The 19,329-nt window shown below is 46.0% G+C and overlaps 1 protein-coding gene across 2 annotated transcripts in view; it reads right to left on the minus strand.

Moving 5' to 3' along the window:
- The window catches only part of SCARA5 (scavenger receptor class A member 5), a 103,778-nt gene that overhangs the window by 54,568 nt on the left and 29,881 nt on the right, over positions 1-19,329 (minus strand). The window lies entirely within an intron of this gene.

Consider the following 19,329-nt stretch of genomic DNA (forward strand, 5'->3'; position numbering starts at 1 on the left):
CATAAAGAATTTCAAATAATCATCTATTGAATGAAGGAGGAAAGGGTGTTATGTCCCGAGTTGTGTCCCCCCAAATTTCATATGTTGAAATCCTAACTCCTTGTACCTCCGAATGTTAACTGTATTTGGAGATAAGGTCTTTAAAGAGATGATTAAATTAAAATGAGGTTGTTAGGGTGAACCCTAATCCGATATGACCAGTGTCCTCATAAGAAGAGAAAAAGACACCAGGCGCCAGCATGAGCAGAGAGACAACCTCATCAATAGTTATAAAAGGGTGGCCATCTACACACCAAGGAGCGAGGCCTCAGGAGAAACCAACCCTGCCAGCACCTTGATCTTGGACTTCCAGTCTCCAGGACTGTAAGAAAATAAATTTCTATTATTTAAGCCGGCCAGTCTGTGGTATCTTACTATGGCAGCCTGAGAAAACTAATACAGACCATAACAGACAACCCAGGCAGGTCAGGCTAATAGCCATATCCGAGGGTCTGATAACTAGAAGACTGGGTGTGGTGGACTGATCTTTATTGACATCCCCACGTGTACTCAGGACCACAGAGAATCTAATGAGGTCCCTTTTGCCATTTTCAGCCCAGTCACTGGCATGTCAGGCAGTGGCTCTAAAACTTCCTGCAAATCAGAAGCACCTGAGTAACTCTGAGATTACAGCCTAGAGATTCTAATTCAGGAATAACAACCCTGCCCTAGTTCTGTTTCGGTGCCATAGTTGTGCTCCGAGCTGTAGGACGATTGCAGTTCATTATAATGGTTTTTGGTTCTCTTCTCAATTCTCCTTTAGCCTCTTCTGCCTCTCCTAGCAAAGAGAGGTCCCAGGTGGTCAGATGTCCTGTTGGACCTTCAAGTACAAGCTGGCACAAACATCCAAAGGGCAAGCAATCCCATTTCTGGGTATATACCCAAGAGAATACCCAGGGACTCAACTAGATATTTGTCCACCCATGTTCATAGCAGCATTGTTCACAACAGCCAAAAGGTGGATGCAACCCAAGCATCCATTGATGGATGGATGGATAAACAGAAAGTGGTATAAACATAGAAAGGAATATTATTCCGCCTTAAAAAGAAAGGAAATCCTGTCACATGGATGAAACTTGAAGTCATTAGTTATGTTAAGTACAATAAGGAGTCACAAAAGGACAAATACTGTCTGACCCCACTTATACGAGGTTCCTAGAGTAGTCAGATTCATAGAGACAGGAAGGCGAATGGTGGCTGCCAGGGGCTGGGGGGAGGTGAGAATGGGGAGTCAGTGTTTAAAGGATACAGAGTTTCAGTTTGGGAAGATGGAAAGGTCCGGAGATGGATGGTGGGGAAGGTTGCACAACAGTATGAACGTACTTAATGCCACTGAACTGTACACAAATGGTTATGATGGTAAGATTTATGTTATGTCTATTTTACCATAATTAAAAACACGTCTAAAGGGGATCTAAAGCGAGGAGCTGGAGTGGGGTGGGGCAGGAAGATAGCTGGGTCTGGGGACTGAAACCCTGGGGTGAGGGTGGGACTTAGGGGAGAGTCTGACTGGGTCCAAGCAAGCGCTCCAGGCAAGCATTACTCAGGCTCTGCCCAGTCCCGCCCAGGCCAGATGATGAATGGGCCGACTGGGAGCCCTTCAGTGCAGTCCCAGCTCAGCTTTCACAACTGAAGCTTCAGGACCTGGCCTGCAGCCCGTGGGCTAGAATCTTCTTTCCCTTCCCCCATCTCTTCTGCCATCAAGTGTAAAGGTGGACGGGCCTGGGACTGGCCCAGCTCTTTGGGGCAGTCAGGACTGCCAGCCAGCCTTTCAGCCCACTGGGAGGAAGAATGCAGCCTGGGGCCCATGTGCTGGGGGTCTGTGTGCTGGGGACTTGAGAGCTCTTCAAACTGCCCATTCCTCTGGGGTTTGGTGGGTAATGTTCCCAAGTCCCTCTCCAAGGAGGAAAAACAAACAGCTGAGAGCAGGCGGCTCCAGCTGTGGGACACTTTCCAAGACTGAGCAGAGGAAAAAAAAAATTATTCCAGCCCCCAGCGCCTCGTTAAATCGAAAGCAATGGCTGCAGAAAGCAATGGCAACTTCTCCATAACCTCCAGTTTTATCAAGAAAATTAAAAATCCATCCTTGAGAGTTCATGGGTTTTACTTTGTAATTTGCAATGTGGCATTACAGCCCTTTTTGTAGAGCTATTTGTATAATATGTACTGTACCAGCCGACATCATAAAACCCCACATGGCCAGGCTGTGTGATCCAACACAAACGGGTGGAACAGAGTATTGGCTTGGAACCAGCCTTCTTTGTGAAAGATCACCCTCCTTGTCCCTCACGACCAGGTGCCTCAGTTTCCCCACTTACTTCTTGCCCAGAGGCCATGTCGTATGATGGACAGAACAGTGAACTTGGGCAGACCCAAGTCCTAGGCCCGTTTTGATCACATGTGAGCAGAACCTTTCCTGCCTCTAGTTTCCAACTGATCTGTTCTCCCTCAGTGGAGCTGGGTGGAAACCATGAGGGGGCTGTGGGGGGTTCATGGGATGAGCTCTTGACTCAGAAACCAGAGTCTGAGCCCAGCTCAGGCCCTGACCACTAGTGCTATTTAAATTTAATGAACATTTGTTCACCTGTGAGACTGATCAGTCTCACTGGGCCTCCATCTTCTCATCTGCATATGGGATGATGGTATCTACCTCACTGCATGGTGTAAGGACAAAGTGTATAATACAATACTACTGTGATGTTATGGTGGGGCTGGTGGTGAGGATGGCAGCTACCCTGCGGGAAGGTTGGGGCCTTGGGCACGACAAATGGGGCAGCTCAGGAATCAGGCCATGGTAGACATGTGGTAACTCAGAGTGTGAGAGAGGCAGGAGGACTGCAGATTACCAGTAATGCATAGCTCACCCCCAACTGGCCTCCATCTGCTTTGACCACATCCCATTAGAAGAGCTTTTCCCTGTGGAAACTGTTATGCTCACGGTGACAGGAGCCGAAAGAGAAAACCCCCTGCCTGACAGTGTTTCAGGTTTGCGTCCTCCACTACAGGTGGCCTGGGTGAGGACTGGGTGGTAGACATGGGTGTGGCCCCAAAGGGGAGCTGGGGGCTGCAGTTGGTGAGACACCGCCCCAGCCACAGGAAACAAGCGCACATCAGAAAGCACTGAAGGTGGCTGGACCGATGGGACTGCCAGGCGTGGACCAGCAGGCTGGTCCTAGACAGGTCTGAGGCCACCAACAGGGCCCCAAGCAGAGACCCGGGTTTGTTGGTTCGGCTTGTTGGTTCCTTGTGGTGAGAGCAACACCACACACTGGCTGTCACTGAACTGAGTTCTTGCAACAAGGAGAAGTCCAGAGACACCAAGGAGGGGAGGGCTTAGCTCACCGCCACTGCCAACTGGAGACCAATCCCAGGGTCTAAGGCAGTGACACCAACACATTTGTTGTCATTAAATCACCCACGCCTGGGCTTTGACAAGAGCCAGAACTTGGAGGTGTCAGGAACACATCCGCCTACCCAGAACCTAGTCCAGGCCCTGCCTGCTGAGGAGAACCTCACCTCCTCCCACCTCCTGTGCAGTCTTTATGCCCATGTTTGGGGGACATCCCAGCTTGCACAGCCTCGTTCCATCCTCCCCATCTCCCTAATGCCTCCAAACAGCTCCCACACTGCAATGCTCTGGCCAGCAATGTGATTTTCCCTCAGCAGTATGATCCAAAGGCCCTGGAAAAAAGCTGGGACTTTGGGGGAGAGAATTCCACAGTGCCAGGTCCCTGGAGCACAGCCCAGAAGGAGGGGGTCATGGGCTCCAGGTGGGTGAGTTCTCTTAGTCCCAAGGACTCTTTGCTGTGGGATGGGATGGGATGGGATGGGATGTGGCCAGATGAAGGACTGAGTGGGACCCTCTAAAGTATGGGGACAGGGCAGGGGCTCCAGTCCAGGTGGCTGGGTCTCAAGGTGGCACAACCTTGTGTGCCCTCAGCAATGTCCAGGAACCCCAATTTTTTCCCCTTGAATATATGTTAAGAGATACCACCTATGCATTCATTCAGTCAGTCTCATTGAGATCTGTGATAAAGTGTCTATCTGAATGATCAACTCCATGAAAAAATAGGTGAATGTGAACTAAGCAGTTTATTGTATAAACCCCACCAAGAGTTAGCGTATTATTACCATGGACTGTGACTCCAAGAGAAATGGTGGGTGCATAAAGAAACTGTCTCGTTCAAGGGCCATCACATTACTCAGAGGATGGCATTAGGATGCTCACTTTACCGAGAAACAAACTGCAGCTCAAACAGGCTAAGTGATTTGCCCAAGTCACAGAATGAAAAAGGAACAGAGGACACTGGAAACCCTAGTCTGTGTAATTCCCAAATGTAGGCTAATGTGGACAATACAAAGGTATTCAAATATGACCTCTGCCCTCATAGAGGTCAGTTTAGTGGGGAGTCAGACATAGAAACCACCAGCCTTAGTACAAGAGCAAGAGAAAAGATATGCTAAATGAACGCAAGAGGGGAACACTGAGGGAGCAAATGTCGTGGTCACCTCCTAGGACCTTGAATTTTTCAAAGTTGATGGGACTTCGAAGGCCTAATCCAGAAACTGCCAACGTGGAGTCCCTGATATAACCTCTAAAGAGCCCCAGAGTAAAAATCGGTTTTCCAGGTAGAACAACTGGTAACCACTGGTCAGTTGCCAAAAATCAGGTCCCAAGGCTCCCAGGGGCGAGGCCTCCTGCCCAAAGTTACGCAGCCAGTGGCAGGGCTGGGGCCTTCAGCCAAAGGCTGGCCCACCAGTGTGGGGTCCCGTTCTCTCTGGTGTAGCTGCTGACTTGGCCACAGCCACATGGTAAGGTAAGAGGCAGAGCCCAATCTAAATGTGAGCGGCCTAGGGCTGTACTGGTGTATGGGAGCTGGGGACCAAGGAACCCACATCCTTCCTCTTTCCCACGGATCGTGGTGGTGGTGGTGGTGGGTGTATTATATATATTTAAAATTTTCTGTATATTATGATGCTTTGACATTTTTAAAAACCTTCCTGGCTTGGGAGAGACTGCCCCTCCCTGGGCTAGTTAATTCTTAGAAATAGCAAAGAACCCAGCCCTAGCATGCCTTTGATATGCAAACCAACCAATCTAGAACTACAGCTACTCTGTCCTCATCATCCTAAGGTCAGGTTCCAGGTACCAGACGACTAGAGACCCCCTCGATAGGCCAAAGCCCACCAAAATTATTCAGGCTAGCCAATCCTAAACCGGTCGCTCTCACCTGTCTTTCCTTTCCTGTGGAAACCCCAGTAAAGGCCGTGGCCTAAGCGCCCCCCTCACTCTTGTCCTCCACCTCCCGACCACCCTGATGCTTCCTGTGGCCCTGCCTCCTGTCTCTAGGACCTGTTGGGACAATGCGTTGTGTTCTCCTGAGCCTCTCCTCTCTTTCCTCTCGTGGCAGCCGCTGACTGAGCAATCATGAAAGAATACAAAACAGGAAGGTCTCCTGAGATTCAGCAGAAGAGGAAGCCTGCAATGCTTTCTTTCTTTCAATGCTTTTACCAGTAATGACTTCAAGCACTTTCATTCTCTGGTATACCGGATTGAATAGTGTCCTCTGCTGAATTCATGTCCACCCGGAACCTGTGAACTTGGCCTTATTTGGAAAGTCTCTGCATATGTACTCAAGTTAAGTTAAGGTCACACTGGATTAGGGTGGGCCATTTGCAACAACATGGGTGAAACCTGAGGACACTACACTCAGTGCAATGAGCCAGACACAGGAAGACAAACACTGTATGATCTCACTTAGATGTGGAATCTATAAAAGCCCAACTCATGAAAGCAGAGAATAGAATCTTGGTTGCCAGGGGCTTCAGGGAGGAAGAAGTGGGGAGATATTGGTCAATGGTACAAAATTACAGTAATTCCAGATGAATAAGTTCTGGGGATCTACAGCATGGTGACCATGGTTTATAATATAGTCATGCACCACATAACAACGTTTCGGTCAACAACAGACCACATATACGATGGTGGTCCCATAAGATTATAGCGGAGCTGAAAAATTGCTGTTGCCTAGTGATGTCGTACCATTGTAATACAACACATGACTCATGTGTTTGTGGTGACGCTGGTGTAAACAGACCCACTGCGCTGCCAGTCATATAAAAGTATAGCACATACAGTTATGTACAGTACATAATATTTGATAATGAAAATAAATGACTATGTTACTGGTTATGTATTTACTATATTTTTTATTGTTATTTCAGAGTATACTCTTTTTACTTATTAAAAAAAGTTTGCTATAAAACACTATGCCAGTTTACGCCAACCGCAGCTTCATACATCTGGTGTTTACCTCATCTTTTGATTGCATCATTTTTGTCTTGTGCTTGATTTAGTCTTGTGCTGCTTTGTACAGTAAATATGCTGTCCAGGCTTGTAGCCTAGGAGCAGCAGGCTAGACCATACAGCCTAGGTGTGTAGTAGGCTACACCATCTAGGTTTGTGTAAGTGCACACTATGATGTTCACACAATGACAAAACCACCTAATGATGCATTTCTCAGAACGTATCCCTGTTGTTAAGTGCATGTGACTGTACTGTACTGTATGCTTGAAATTTGCTAAGAGAGTAGATCTTAAGTGTTCTCACCAAACACACACACAAATAGTAACTATGTGAAGTGATGTTAATTAGCTTGATTGTGGAGATCATTTCATAATGTATACATATATCAAAACATCACATTGTACACCATAAATACTGGGGGGGGGTGCCAAAAAAATGTATCCAAGTGGACACTTTGGTCAGCGTTGCCCAAGCAGTAGTTTGCTGTAATCAGAAGTGTCTGGACGCTGATGGTAACCACTTTGAGCACCTCTTGTAATTGCAGAAGTCAAACGTGACTTGTATTCATCTTTTGTTATCGGTATATATTGAGTATTACAGTTTTAATACAGTTTTTTCCTTTCTTAAAATGTGTATACATATTTTTGGCACGCTCTGCATATAACTTTCATCAATTATACCTCAATAAAGCTGGGGGGAGAAAGCTAAAAGAAAAACAGTTTAAAGGGAAACTTGGAGTATTTGACTTGACTCTCTTTTCTCCCAAATAATGACTTTACTCCCAAAGAAGGTAGAAGTTATAAAAAATAAAAATTAGCAAAGCAGTGAGCTTCGAGAATCAAGGTTGGCATCGGAAAACACGGGCCTGGGTCTGGGTGACAGATGGGACACATGAGGGGGGTGCACAGGATGACAGAGCTTCCAGGGGATCAGGAGATTCAGGGGATTTGCAACCTTGAATACAAGTTCCTATTTGGCCATCAAAGCTTGGGGAACCCTGAACAGGACACGTCCCCTCCCTGGGCCTCGGTCTCATTTACAAGGTTGAGGTCAGAACTAATCCTTCCTAGTCTGGTTTTATTTATTATTCAGCCTCTCCCTTGGTGGGTGCCCTTGGGGCTCTTGCCCAGCTTTTTGTCTGTGGCAGGAGTGTCCTCCAGTCCCTGACTCCAGGGAGCCTGTGTTGGCAGCACCTGACACCAGGTGGGGACAGCACACCAGCATGTTTGGAGAGTGAATAAGGAGAGACCTGCTTGCCGCCCCCCACCCCTCCAAGATGTGCTGTGTTCTCAGGGTTGCAGAAGGATTCTTGTGGCTTTTTAAAAGGGGGCTTTATTAAAACACCAACAACATTAAAGTAAATTGAAAGAGAAGGATGTGTACTAATAAGCCTCCCACTACGCTGCTATTACTTTCCTTTCTCCACGTTCCCTTCCACCCTTCCTCCCTCGGCCTGCATATCGCTTGCGTAATTGCACTCTGAGCGCACACACGCAACTGGGCAGTCTTTTCCCCTCAACATTATTTCATAAACATTTCCCCATGTTGCTTCAGTGATCATTTGAAAAGGCTGTGTAATATTCCTTTGTGTTAATTTACCATCATTTAGCTAAACAACCCCCTAAGGTTGGACATTTAGGGTTTTTTTCCAGCTTTGAGTGATCATGAAAAATGTTGCTAGGAGTTTTGTACACATACCGCTTTTCTTCTTTGTAGTCATTTCCTTGAGACAAATGGAGAAGGATTTCTGAGCCCAAGGGTATAAATGGCTTTTAGAGATCCTCAAAGGACACGGACTTCTTCAAGGCAATTTGCTTGTTTATTTTTGTTCAGTGGCTACGGCTAATGGTCAGGGGACAAGTGTTAATGGGTAGAAGACTCCTTTCCTCAACTCCTCCCGGAAAGATGCAAGTTTTCCAAAACCTTGTCAGATAATATGTTTCACAAAGGACAATGTTTCACAGTGGACAACTGGCCAGACCCCGTTGTTGTTGACAACAGCGAGAAGGAGAAACAAAGCATTTTGCAGAAGGAATCCCTCCCAGAGTGAGTCAGCATGACCGGTGCTGTGTGATTCTCCCATTTCCCACCCTAGAAACTGGCACCGTCGCCTCCTACAGGTCACTTTGGGAAACCTTCTTCACTGCCTCCCCAATGTTCATAAAGGTTCTAAGTGTGTGTGTGTGTGGGGGGGAGGCTGGCTCCAGGTAGCCCCACTAAATGACAGCTGAGCTCAGATTGGTATTCTCCTCAGAGAGAAGCCTGGTGAAGGACCCTGGGAGAGGCCACTCATGTCCCCTGAGCTGGAGCACAGCCCAGGCCCACCTCTCTTCTGGGATTTCCTGAGGAGGCGAGGATATGGATTGGGACTACACCAGCAGGGTGAAACAGGAACACAGGAAGCCCCCACCTCCCACCCCAGCCCCATCCCATTTCCCTGCATCCCTTGGATTGCTCCCAAAAGTACTTCAGGGAATATGGGGCTCTGAGAAAAGAGCACAGAGAAGGGCAGGAGCCCAGGGGATGCCTGCCTGCCCTCAGGCCACACTGAGCTGCCAGCTGGAAGGGTACTTGGGGCCAAGAAGACTTGGGTTTCCCATCTCCTCAGAGCAGCTCCTCAGAGATGGAAGGCTTGAGAACATTATCTTAATAAGATCATCTGTCTGGAGGTCACAGCAATGGGCCACCAGCCTAGGCTGGAACTAGAGAGAGACCAGGGAGGGCCATCGCCCACCATCACCACCACCAATGTCCCCCTACTGCCCCGGCAGACTTGAGACTGGCTGGTGATGTGAGAAGTTCTTAGCCTTGTCTTCCTTCGTCCTGGGTTCTCCCACCATGTATATGAGACATGCTTCTACTAGAAAATTATTCATAGTTTATCTAAAATTCAACTTGATCAGGGTATCCTGTAGTTTTATTTGCTAACTGTGGCAACTAAATACATGGGGGGGGGGGCAATTGGAGGGGTCCAGGTAGGAGACGAGGGAGCCCATCTGGGCTTGCTGATGGCGTGAACATGGACGGCAGGTAAGACAAATCCAGGAGGATTCCTTAGTTTTTTGTTTAATACGACTGGGTAGATCATGGTGTCATTCATTAAGATGGAGAAGAATAGAGGAAAAACAAGCCTGGGAGGGAAAATCAAGAGTTCTGTTCACACGTTGAGTTTGGGATGCTTATTAAATGACCAAGTGGGAATGACACAAGTAGGTAGTTGAACATATTAGTCTGGAAGTCGTGGCAAAAAAAAAAAAGCCAGAAGTGAAGACAGAGATGGAATATGATGGGATTTGATGAAGGTCACCAGAAAGAGCTCCATTAAAGAAGAGAAGAAGGCCAAGGACTGAGCTCCCAGTTATTCCAAGATTTAGAGGTAAAGCGGGTGGGGGTGGGGCAGCGAAGAAGACCATTTGGGGTCGTAGATAAGGGTAAATGGGATCAAATATATGGTGATGGAAGGAGAACTGACTCTGGGTGGTGAACACAATGTGATATATAGATGATGTATTACAGAATGGTACACTTGAAACCTATGTAACTTTACTAACCGTTGTCACCCCAATCAACTTTAATTTAAAAAAAAAAAGAAGAAGAAGGCCAATTATATCAGAACCTCTCAAATGTACTTCTACTTTGAGATTTTTCAGGGAAACATTTCTTGAGCCCCCGTTGTAAACCAGGCATCGTGCAAGGCACTTTGTGTGTTATCTCACTGAGTCATCACAACACTGATAAGGATTATCCCCATTTAATGTTTGTTTGTTTTTTTAATGAGGCTTAAATAATTCCCCCAGATCTCAACTCGTAAATAATCAAGCTGATACTTGAACTCAGGTTTGCCTGCTTCCAAAACGTCTGTCCTTTTCTCCACACTGTGTTTTATAGTTTATTTTGGCGTATTTGCTTTCTAGTTGGTGCAATATTTACGGCAGGGTCCTCTCTTTATTCCTCTTCCTATCTCACTGTTTCTAACACAGTGCCTGGCACATGGATGGTGCTCAACAAGCTTGTTTTGGATTTCATGGGAGAGGACTCCAGGCCCTTGGGTGGGGGAAGACGAGGCGTGATGCCTACAAGATTATCGCAGAAATTCCAAAAGTTTATAACTTCACTGCCAAAGGGTGGAGAACAAAAGCTTGTTAGTTGCTCAGCTTCAATCCCAGTCCCAAAATCTACTTGATAGCTTTGGCACCCACAGCAGAAGAGAGAACCAGAAAGCAGAAGGAAATGTAGGCTTCGAAGGTCCAAAAGCTGAGCGATGAAGAGGGAGATGCAAGCTGCAGAAGGAAACAAGAGACTAACTCAAGCCCATTCCCCTCTTCTTTTTTGCTTAAATAAGAAAGCTCCTTTTCTTAGCAAGATCTGGGCGCTGTGTTCAGAGTGCTTCTAAAGTTTCTACCAATCCTGGTTCCTGGGATAGAAATCGAAGCAATTGACAAGTCTCACTTCCTTCCTGAACAGGTTGGTGAAATGAGGGCTGGATTATAGTAAGGTTGGTGGGACTTATACTTGGTGATAATCACCTAACAAACATTGATGATACTTAGCTACATGCCATGGATACTGTAGGCAGTTTACACGAACGAGTGAATTTAATCCTCACCACAACGCTTCAAAATGGGGAGTGTTACCACTTCGGCTTTATAGCTGAGGGCACTAAGGCTCAGGTAGCTGTATTAACTTGCCTGAGGCCATGCAGTAAGTGGCAAAGTCAAGGTTTGGACCCTGGCAGTCTGACCCCAGTGCCCGGGTATTTGACACTGGGTAATAGACACTGCCTCCGACAGGGGTCTGGGCTAAGAGAAGTCTTGAATTCATACAGTTTTATCATCCATGGTCCAGGTTCTCAGTCCCCAGCTGTGGGACCATGAGCCAGCACTAATAATTCTTCCAAACCTCAGTTTTCCTTATCTTATACTGCGAACTCTTTTCTGGATTCCTTCGGTTGTGAGGAGAATTAGATGACATGACATATGTGAAAATTCCTTGAAAACTATGAAGCACAAACCAAAGGTGAAAGATTAAAGGGCTAATTAGTGGTCAGTATAAGCCTAGTTAGGTGGGGGTGGAGGTGGGGGTGGGGGTTGGTAAACGTTTTCTGTAAAGGGCCAAAGAGTAACTATTTTAGGCTCTGCAGGCCATAGGGTCTCTGTTATAACTATTCAACTCTGCCACTGAAGTAATAAAGCAGCCACAGACAACACATAAGTGAATGAGTGTGGCTGTGTGCCAATAAAGCTTTATTGATAAAAACAGGCAGTGGCCCAATTTGGCCCTTTCTCTAGACCAGGGGTCGGCAAACTGCGGCTCCGTGAGCCACATGCGGCTCTTTGAGTACGTACATGTGGCTCTGAAGTAAAATTGAAAATGAAAATAAAACTATCATAGTTTCATTTACAAAATTTTTAAAGGATATTATTCACATAATGGTGATTTCATTTGTTTTGTGGCTCTCGAATAATTTTTAAATTGTTGTAAGGGACAGGATTGGCTCTTCTGTCTCAAAGGTTTGCTGACCTCTGGTCTAGAGGAAGGATTCCAGTGGGATGTAGCTGAGATGGGTCCTCTGCCCTGTCCTAATTATTGTAACAATTTGACTGAATATGAAGAAAGCCTATTGTCAAATTTACAGGCGGCCTTCCCCCATGCCCGTTTTTCTCTCCTGGTGGGAGGTTGGAGGCATCCATTAAAGTCAGAGAGATATGAAAGGTCCCTCATCCTGGGCAGTGGAATCTTTCGTGGAAAAGTCAGGAGGTCAAAATTCTCTTCCTCTTTTCCCTCTCACTTCCCCTCAAGCTCAGGTAAGACGGGGCCACCTTCTGCTGGGGAAGCTCCACACAGCCAAGGTGGGAAATGGGAAAAAGTAGTTTCTGAGGTGACCAAGGCCTAGGTTTAAGGGAGAAGGCTGGCAGAGGGTCTTCAAGGTGACCTCACCTCACCTCACAGGACAGTGAAGTATGTGCATGCGCTGACGTGCCCTTGGTCACGTCCTCCTGGGAACCGTACATGTGGCGGCAAGCTATGAAATGCAGACTGGGTTGGGAGACTGGCTCAGACATGTTCAGACATGTTGACACGAGGCTGAAAGGAAACACTAAGTGACAGATGTCCAAATCCAGATTCAAACTGATCCAACAGGCTGCAATACTTGGCAGAAACCAGAGTGATGACATTTAACTAAGGTCTCTAACAAGATTCACATTTAAGTTAAAGCAACATCAAAACCAACAAAAGCCAGTTGCACTGACATAGGATGAAGGAGCCCTGGCTGGGCAGTGTTTCCTTTGAAAAAGTTCCAGGGTTGGGGTGGGGTGGAGAATAGACAAGGTTACTAAATGACTGCATAGTATTCCATCTGTTGAATGTGGTGTCATGTGTTGCTGTGAGTTACCACTCAAAAGGCTCATGTAATTTAGGCTACATCAGCATACATGGAGTGCTCAGATCAAAGTTAGTCATAACCCAGCATACCATGCCTTGGCCAGACCACACTAGCAGTACTATGTCTCATTCCATTTACCACACACACTTGGTGCTTGTTGGGTGAGGATGGGAGAGGGAGGTGTGGCCATTATGTTGAGGTGTTCAGTTTAGGCCAAACATTAACTGAGCACCTACTATGTGCAGGGCATTTTGCTAGGCACCGGGCGTACACAAGTGAAGGAGCCATAGTGCCTTATCATAAAAGAGCTTTCGTTTGGATTAGAAGGGGAGTAAGCGCCTACACTGATAACCTCAATATAATGTGGCAAGTGTGCAGATAAGGGCATACACACACAGAGGTCCCCAAGCCAGGTCTAATGAGCTATTGTTGAAGGAAGTGGTGTCTTCAACTCACTGAAGAACAGCGATGAGGATGAGAAGAAAGCCTTACTATGAGTTGTTCTTGCCAGAGGAACTAGAAACAGTGTGTGTGAGATAGTCAAGGAAGATTAAGCAGAAGTTTCTGTCCCTTACAGCTTTTGCTCAGTAGAAGCACAATACTTCATGTGTCTGGGAAGTTGAGAGGGAGGTTCTTGCCATGGGGATTGTCTTGTACAATCTCCCTCCTGAGGCCTCTTCCATGGCTAAGCTCCTGAGTGCCACTGGTGGGACCAGCACCATAGAGCTGGCACATTTGCTTTCTTTCCTAAAGAGCCACAGTGCTGAAAACACTACCCTGTTTCTTGGCATGCCAGGCCCTGCACTGTCACGACAAGCCCAAGATCCCTCAGACAAAGTCTCTAGGTTTCTCCTGTGTGTTTATTAGAAATGTGTGGGCTATGGGCACATACCGTCCCATCACACAGAGCATGCCAAGCTCTCTCTGTTTATAGACAAAACCATCGGGTTCTCAGGCGAAATAAGTAAGTTTCTAATCCTTTGGTCTTCTGAGAAAACAATCCCTCTGACTGTTCCAATAATAATGATAGTAATAATAGTATCTAATATTTATTGAGTACGTCTAATGTGCCAGGCACTAAGAGTTTTTGTGTATTAATTAATTTAATCCTCACAACAACCCTGTGGGGTAGGTACTATTATCATCCCATTTGATAGATGAGGAAACTGAGAATTTGAGAGGTTTAAATAATTTACCCCAAGATCATAAAACCATTCAGTGGCACAGCTCAGATTTGAATCCAGAAGTTTACCCTTAAAACCTGTATCCTGAAGAGAATATAGTGATTCTCATAGAATGTTTGAAAGACACACAGAGTAATAGAGCTATCATTTAGTCCATTGTTTTTCAGACTACATTTTGTATCTCATTCATGAATCATGAAATACATGTATGGGTTGTGACCATTTTTCAAAAAAAAAATGAACAGAATAGAATAGAATAGCATAGAAAATCATCAGCATGCATTATACATTTAACATTATTTCTTGTGTATATGTGTGAATATGTGTGAACTAGTTGTGATAGAAAACATATTTCTTAATGTAGGTCATGGTCAAAAAGTTTGGGAAACACTCATCTAGTGCAACCTGCTCATTTTACAAATGAGTGCACTTAGGTTGAGACAGCAAAGTGATTTTCCCCAAGATTACGGAGTGTTAATGGATGAGCTGGGACTAAACCAAAGTTTTTCCAACTCTCAGTTCACATCATCAAGCTTAATTGACTGCAAAGAAAGCCAAGGAAAAACAAGTAATAATACTGACAGTAGTGTTCGTATTGCTACTATAATAACAATAATACTAGTAACCACTATTTCTATGTGCTTATGAGTACCCCGCAATAAGTTTACTTATTTAACTCTCATAACAACCCAATGAGGCAGCTATACTTATGTCCCCTATTTTCAAATGAGGACCCTCAAGTACAGAAATGTCGAATACCTTGGCCAATGTCACACAGCCAGTACAGAGGGGGCAGGAGGGTTTCAAACAGAGACAAGCTGGCTTCAAAGTCCATGACGTTAAGCAGTATAAGGGTACTGCATGGTCCTGCCTGTCCTAAGATTCTCCTGAAAGCCTATCATGCCAATACAGTACACACTGTGATGTGTGTATTAATATAATTAATTACACACCCACTTCTTCTGCTAGCACATGTCCTTGAGTGGTGATTCCATATTTACCATGCCATTTAGATAACTGGCTAAAACTGAAATAATAATCTTTTTCTCACAAATAAGATCCCCTCCAAGGTTCCTTGTCTGTCATTCATTTATCCACTCATTCATTCATCCATTCACATATAATATTTTCTTTTTTTTTTTTTAGCTGAGCCATCCTGCCACATGTTGGCAGCTCAGCGGCAACTCAGCTCAGGCCGGGCATCGAACTGCTGTTGGTCAGAGCTCACACTCTTGAGCGAGCTTTTAACCAACTGAGCCACTCGGCCTGCCCTCATTCACATATAATATTAAAAACATCATGCTCTTGCAGAATTAAATAGAGAAGGCAGATTTTTTTCTTTTAAGGCAAAACTGGGTATAACATCCTTCCTTGTTCCTAAAAAGATTAAGGTGGTTTACGAGGAGACATAAAATACACTATGATATTAGTAGATGAGGATGTGATAAAGGGAGAATGAGTGAGATGCTAAATGGAGGTAGGAATGATGTGAACACAAAAGTGCTTTCCACAAAGTCTGTAAGTTGCTTTGGGTGGAGCACAGATCTGTCTCCAGGTTTTCATTTTAATCACCTTCAAATTCACACATCTTACAACTAGATGAAAACCAACTCTCAGTGTGCAGTATAATTACCTCCCTGAAAGCGATTTTAATAACTCTCAGATTCACAGCCTCCTTGAGATGAAAACAAATTAGGAAAGCATATCTAAGACAGAAGATAATTTCTCCATGGGCCCTCTTAGTCTACATAAGTTATGGGATGAACAACATCCCCAACAGCACCCTTACAACAAGCACAGGATGGAGTTTCACGTCCCTGTTTCTGACAGTGTCCCAGTAAAAGCCAAGGGCATCCCAGTGTCAATTCCAAGATTCAAGATGGTGGTATCAGTAATCTGCCGTATGAATGAATATGGGCCCTGAGCATACTGTTCTCTGATTGTGGAGTCAGGGACAGACCTACTTGAAACAAGGCGATCAAAACAAGGGGTGCTTAGTTCAAGCCACATGTGAATCACTTGTGTTCAGCTCTCCCCAGGCTGAGGACTCCCCCAACTACTTCTGCTCTCAGGAATCAGACACTCTCTCCTCTGCATGGTTTGGCATGTAGCCTTAGCAACAACATACTGTCCTAATGTGTATGTGTGTTTATCATTTTTAATGCTCCCAGAGAAAGAACCACATCTCATGATTCTTTTATTCCCATGCTATAGACTGTAAGTTCGCGTCCCACCCAAATTCATATGTTAAATCCTAAACCCCAAGGTGATGGTATTAGGAGGTGGGGCGTCTGGGAGGCGAATTGGTTATGAAGGTGGAACCCTCATGATGGGATTAGTGTCTTTATAAAAAAGGCCCCAGAGAGCTCCCTTGCCCCCTCCACCATGTGAGGACACAGTGAGAAGATGGCTGTCTATGAGCCAGGGAAAGGGCCCTCACCAGGCACCAAATCTGCCAGTGCCTCGATCTTATACCTCCCAGCCTCCAGAACTGACCAATAAATGCCTGTTGTTTAAGCCCCCTGGTCTATGGCAGTTTGTTATGGAAACTTGAATGGACCAAAATGCCAGGGCGTGTTCCATTGCTCTGCACCTACTAAGTGCTCATGCACTTACTAAGGAATGATGATGGTGATGTCTGACTGTTGCTGTTAAGAATGAACTATTGGATTGTTGGGAAAGTCATGACGTATTTTTTTCTGTTCTTTGTTGCAAAATGCGTCGCTACTTTTCCGACAACCCAATAAATTAAGGTGTGAGAGGAGCCCATATTTTACCAGGAACTCTCCCCGGTCCAGTTCTATGTCTCTATTTCTGTAATACTTCAGCTTCCTACCAAATTAGACCCCCCAAATGTTTGCACTTCCCCTTTCTGCTGTTTCATTTTCACAGTTGAATTCAAGTTCCTCAATGACAAGAAAAATGTGGTTCCTGATGACCACCCTTTGTCACCACAGTGATGTCCCAGAATAGGCATGGGTAAGAGGGAACCCCCTCTAACCGTTGAACTCCATCAGAGAACATCGTCCCTAAAGTGCTAGACTGAGGACCTCCTGACCACATGATCATCCAATTTCAATTCTCTTGTTCATGAAACTGAGCCTGATAATCTGTACTGTCCAAAACTGGATCTGGAAGACAACAAAAACATAAACGAGAACCATCAGCCCAGGTGATAGCCAAAATGGGTTGAAGAAGTAGAAAGCCTTAGAGGAATTTGTGGTGGGAAAGATGGTCTGATGCAGCCTCCTTGGGAGACAACTGTTGGCAGAGGGCCCAGTGATGGTGTGGGAATATCAGAGGAAAGATCATAAGAGGATGCTGGTCAGAAATGTATAGTTAGATGGTAGGTAGAAAACTCAATTGATAAAATAGTTTGGGCAGTGGCTAAATTAACTTCTAACAGGGGAAGCCACAGAAGGACATCTAACAAAAGGCCAAGACAAGCTCTGGTTTACCCTGCACTATAGATCTCCCCACCATTCTTTGTATTTTCTGAAAGGGAGCATTACTGGAGGTCTTCAATCAGGGTAATCTGAAGAAACTCCCGTCCTACCTAAGGTCAGGCAGGGCCTCCTTGAAGAACACCAGACTTGTTCACCATAGCCCTAAGTCCCCTCCCTAGCAGAGAGGCAGCTGGTGACTGTATTCTTTCATTGGCCACCCTCACCAGATCGTTCCCAGAGGCTAACATGGTTTTCCAGACAGGAACCTGGGGAAGTGACAGTGGCCATACCACAGTGACAAGGCATAAAACATGATGCTCTGTTCCATCAGATCAATCAGTTCCAATCCACCCCAAATTTTCATTCCACACAGGCAATCTGGTACCCAGAAATTTCAGGTTTAGAGGTGATCATAATGATCAAAACCCTCCCCAGGTTTCCACGTGGAACAACTAAGGAAGCCTGGCAACATTGTCATTATATTGGGAAGCCACGTTCCACCCTCTTTTCTGAAACTATTCCAGGATCTCGTCATACATCCCATCCAACTCACAAGCCAGGAGAAAAGCTTTCCTTCACCATGCAGAACAGCACTACTCATTAGGAACTCCCCTCTAGTTTGAATGGAAATCTGTCTCTTTACAAAATCCATCCATTTGTCTAGTTCTGCCCTCTGGGGCCACATAGACTATGTCTGCTCTTTTCCATATGGCAGCCCTTCAGACACCAGAAAAGAACTTTCATCCCCCTGCAAGTCTTCCCTTCCCAAGAGATGATGCCCTTTCAGGCCCTCCAGGCCTCCAGAGATCTGCCCCATGGTCCCCCAGCCTCACTCCTCTAGACCCTCTTCTGTCACCTAAACATTCCTGTTTAGCAGAGAAGCTGTAATGCCATAGCCCAGCTTTCCTGCTGGGCTGAAACACTTTCCAAAAATTCTGGAAATTTGTTACAGTTGTGGCTGCCAAGCCCACAAAACCCAGATCTCAATCTCTCACTGAGCAGCCCAAGAACATGTTCAAATCATCCTCTGGCTGGATATCATCCATGGATCCCTGGGATGAATCATGAGTTTCTTTCATTGTTGCTGTTGGCTGCCCTCCAGGTCAATGGTTGGTGGGACCGACAACACCCCTAACGATGCCCTTTGTCCTGAGTGTGGGAACCTGAGGGTGAAGGCAGCACTGAGCCTCTCATCACAGGGCCCAGGTGACTATTTTCACTTGGCAGAATGTGAGACATGACCAGGGATGTCCTAGGCATCTGCCTCGGGATTTTCAACAAAGGGTCATCTGCAAGGGCTTAACCTCCAGATTCCTTCCCTAGAGTTAACTCAAGGACCCCCCCCCAGCACCCCAAGCCAGCTCTTCCCGGCCAGCAGCCTTGCTCTGACCAATCCCCCCACCATGCCACACCCACACTTTCACTGTGTGAGCCTCCTCTGGATGACCACAGCACTTGTGTCAACACACAGTCCCCATCATAGCCCCTATCGCATTCCACCTTGAGACGGGGCTCTATCTGTGTGTCCCTGCCTCTCCCCTCAGACTGGGAGCTCCTTAGGAGAAGCCCCTGGGTTTTATTTAGCTGTATCTCCAATCCTAGCATGGAACCTGGCACAAAGTAGCCATTCATGTAAGATGAGTGAGGTTGAAATAAACTGATCCCTTGGCTTACTTTGTCAAGCCTTACATACCTCCATTGAGAAAGGTGGGCATTGAGCATCCCACCCTCTGGTGGGAGTCGGGAGAGACCACCACAGCCTCTGTGCCTATACCATCTCCATTATGGTGGGACAACCCATGGGCAGTGACCTGGGCTGCTCAAAACATGGGGTCCTCCATCTGATTCCTTCCTACAACCATGCTCTGCTCCTTCCTGACTAGAGAATGTGCTCCAAACTCCAGCCCACCCCCAGCCTGTCCTGCAGACAGAAACTGGGGAGAAGAGCCCAGCTGAACTGGGACAAAC

This window comes from Hipposideros armiger, unplaced genomic scaffold (assembly GCF_001890085.2).
Source record: "Hipposideros armiger isolate ML-2016 unplaced genomic scaffold, ASM189008v1 scaffold_27, whole genome shotgun sequence".
In the NCBI taxonomy this organism is placed as follows: Eukaryota; Metazoa; Chordata; class Mammalia; order Chiroptera; family Hipposideridae; genus Hipposideros; species Hipposideros armiger.